The sequence below is a fragment of the Osmerus mordax genome (assembly GCF_038355195.1).
Source record: "Osmerus mordax isolate fOsmMor3 chromosome 28 unlocalized genomic scaffold, fOsmMor3.pri SUPER_28_unloc_8, whole genome shotgun sequence".
NCBI classification, from domain to species: Eukaryota; Metazoa; Chordata; class Actinopteri; order Osmeriformes; family Osmeridae; genus Osmerus; species Osmerus mordax.
In genome coordinates, this window is record NW_027120411.1 from 167,092 (window position 1) to 171,465 (window position 4,374).

A 4,374-nucleotide genomic window follows, 5' to 3' on the forward strand; every position below is an offset into this window, starting at 1 on the left:
GTTGAGAGAGAGAGAGGAGAAGAGGAAGTGAGGTCTGGAGTGAGGAGGATTAATGACAGGATGCCACAGAGGAGATCCTGACTGCCCTCTCCTACACATCACCGCCCAGGAACAATACTCCCTCCCTCCCTCCAGACTGACCGACCGAGAGACAGACAGAGAGAGGGAGAGAGAGACAGACAGAGAGAGAGAGAGAGAGAGGGACAGACAGAGAGAGAGAGACAGGGAGTCATCCACTATGTTCTGTCTCCACATTTGATGACACATGGCTTAGAGGCCAGAGAGCCAACAGGTGTGTGTGTGTTCCTTCTGGAACACACACACACACACACACACACATACACACACGTGCACCCACACACACGCGCCACGACTCATCTTGACAAATGCTTTTTCACTGAAGCCCAGTTGTTATTGAACCTCAGTCCTTCTCCTCAGTAGTGAGTCAGGGTGTGTGAGAGAGAGAGATCAGAGGGTAGCAGGTGTGTACAGTCCTCACTGGAGCAGGTCCTGCTGTTTGTTATGCTGCCAGGACACTTGCTTTGATGTTCCTAACCATAACCCTTTAGTACGAAGACTACCAGACTCCATATTACCACAGTACACACACACACACACACACACACATACTCACACAAGCATACACACATACTGCATTCACACGCACACTCCCACACTTATTACAATTGCACCAATGTACACACAGACACAACCTTGACAGGAAGCAGGAATTCTAGACTTTTCACATTGAACACATCAAGCTGTTGCTTATGTTAACAAAGCAATGAAAGCAATGATCTCATTCCCTAGCTGTTCATCAGGATAACACACACACACACACACACATTCCAGACAAGCATTCCTCAGATAACACACATTCTTAATCCCCCCTGCACACACACCACTAATTCAAACCGTCCACAGAATTCCCTTTGAAGACTTTTGTTTTCCTTCCTCTCATTGTTTCCAACACTTCTGTGTGTGAGTGTGTGTTGGGGGGGGAGAGTGAGTGTGTGTGTGGGGGGGAGAGTGAGTGTGTGTGTGGGGGGGAGAGTGAGTGTGTGTGTGAGTGTCAACCTGTGTCTTCACACACTGAAGAATGTGATCTGTTATGTACGAGCCAGACATGACAGAGTACTTGTTGGAAACATCCAGACCGGAATATTCTCCCCCTCCCCCCTCTCCCCCTCCTGCCCTGCCTCCCCCCTCTCCCCCTCCTGCCCTGCCTCCCCCCTCTCCCCCTCCTGCCCTGCCTCCCCCCTCTCCCCCTCCTGCCCTGCCTGTTCGCTCACTGCAGAGCAGTGTGGTACAGGGTGAGGCATCTCTGGATGGGAACATGCTAGACCAGGACACTGAGAGGATCTCCTGGTGACCTCACATGGGGAGTTTCCCTGAGCACAAGCACACACACACACACACACACGCAGGCACACAGCCCTCAGGTCAGGGCTGTATTTGAGCTCCTTCAGGTAGAGGTGATTATCTCTATTCTTAGTAAGAACCATCCCCATATTTCTATTAAGGAGACCAGACCTTCCAGAATAAGAAACATTCCAATCCCCTGAATCTTAAATAGCACACACACACACACACACACACCCAAACGCCCAAGTACATACACCCAAGCAGACATACACACACACTCAACAACACACACACCTAACACATAAACACACACACACACTCAGGGGGTGAGGGGGCGCAGCTGAGGCCTGTGTCTTGGCGGGAAACACCATGGAAACCAGGAAACGCCATGGAAACCAGGACAAAAATACTTGTACTTCCACAGAGGGCTAATCAGCAGAGGAGAGCCAGGAGAATTCACTTTCAGGAGAACGAAGGAATCTGATGAGTCACGGACAGAGAGAACATAGTCTCCCTGTCTGGTCTCCACCTCTCCAGTCTGCTGTGGGATGTGTGGTGTGTGTGAGGGTGTGTGTGTATATGAGGGTGTGTTACTCTTTCAAGACAGTTAGCAATACTTTTATGACTGTCTGTCTGACAGTTTGTTGTAGGTGTGTTAGTCTGGTAGGGGTCCTGTGTCTGTGTGTGTGTGTGTGTGTGAGTCAGACAGAGAAACGTGTGTGAGAACGGCCTGATACTCTCTGCAACGTTCTGTCACACAGAAACACTAACAAATAAACAGCCAGACATCAACAGAGTGTGTGTGTGCTGAGGTCAGGCTGTCCTGTGCAGCCCTAGCAGAGAACACACTCTCCAAGAAAACGACAGCTGAGTTCATTTCCTTTTCCCACACGACGTCCTGGTTTATTCAGATAAACTCCTTCACAGCATTTCTCCTGGTGGATAGAAGAACGTTTGTACTTTGTACAGTAACACTCCCAGCCTCAGACTAAACACAGACAGAGAGGCAGAGAGGAGAAGAAGAGAGGAGAAGAGAGAAGACTGGTGTTCCTCTGCTGCACACTTCCCTGACACACACACACACACACACACACAGGTCAGACACACACAACACACACACACAGGTCAGACACACACACACACACAGGTCTGACACACACACACACACACACACACACACACACACACACACACACAGGTCAGACACAAACACACACACACAGGTCAGACACACACACACACAGGTCAGACACACACACAGGTCAGACACACACACACACACACACACACAGACCAGCCCCCCATCTCCATCTGTTGATCCAAGAGCTCTGAGGGGAAGACTACAGGTGACACCTGGGGGCTAGTGTGGTGAAGCTGGGGGACTGCCCCCAACGTGAGTGTGTGTGAGAGTGTGTGAGAGTGTGTGAGAGTGTGTGTGTGAGAGTGTGTGAGTGTGTGTGTGAGAGTGTGTGAGAGTGTTGTGTGTGAGAGTGTGTGAGAGTGTGTGAGAGTGTGTGTTTATGTGAGAGTGTGTGTTTATGTGAGAGTGTGTGAGAGTGTGTGTTTATGTGAGAGTGTGTGAGAGTGTGTGTTATGTGAGAGTGTTGTGTTTATGTGAGAGTGTGTGAGAGTGTGTGAGAGTGTGTGTGTGAGAGTGTGTGTGTGAGAGTGAAGGTTGTTTTTCAGAAGCACATGGCCACACTGTCGGAGTCTGTGGGCGGGTGAGTCACCCAGCTCCTGCAACAAACGGGTCTGGAGAACCCCCCCTCTGACTCACACACACACACACACAGTCTGGCTCTCTCTCTACTCTCTCTGTAACAGGTTTCCTGTCTGATAAGCATCTCTCCCGAACAGGCAGTTGAATGTGTCCAGGGGGGGTCAGGGGTCGTGGATCCTGCATCCTAGACCGGAGCCTGTTGATTGCCCGGGGGTCAGGGGGTTGGAAGGTCAAGGGTCAAACTGCTGAGCTAGGCTCTTCTGCACGTTAAACATGACGTCTACAAAACACAACACAGCACCCACGTGTGTTGAAAAGGAGGTCTGACTGAAGAGCAACACTCTGCAGACAAGCTGCTAACTGAACACATTATTTGTGTTATGGTTATTTGAGTTATTATGATGCTGGCTGGTCGGTAAGTCAGGTCAGCTGTAACCGCGGTAACGAGGTCACAGTGTCGGGGGGGTTCCTTCGCAGCAGGAAACTCTGCTCCGCTCCTCGCAATGCATCGTGGGTAAAGGGCCCTGTGGTCTGTTCCACTACGCTGCACGTTTGGAAACTACACACACCTTCACACACACACATTCACACACTCACAAACACTCACACATAGATGCACACAAACACACACATGCGCCTTATGAAACACTCACACACACACTCACACACACACACACACACATACGCACACTCACATGCACCTTATGAAACACCCACACACACTCTCACACACATACTCACATACTCACACTCACATGCACCTTATGAAACACCCACACACACTCTCACACACACACACGCATACTCACACTCACATGCACCTTATGAAACACCCACACACACTCTCACACACACACACGCATACTCACACTCACATGCACCTTATGAAACACCCACACACAAAGTGTGTGGAAGGAAGTGTGAATGTTGCTTGAGAGAAAGAGAGAAAAGGAGACAGGGAGAAACAGGCTGTTCTCTCTCTACACACATACACACACACTCTAAATGGCACCCTTGCTTTGGATAGTAAATCACAACAAGTTAGCTCGATGACACACACACACACAAGCCGTTGTGCTTCAGCTGATTCATGCAGTGACAGGCGGATCATGTGATCATCATGATGAGTCAGTGCTATCAGAGCCTGCTCCCCCGGCCACGGCTCTCTCTCTAGTGTCACGCCAGCAACACACACACACACAGAGACACAAACACAGAGACACAAAGCGAGTGAAACTGTAAAAAAAAGCTGTCGACAAAGAGACTGAGGCACTGGACGGGACAATGGC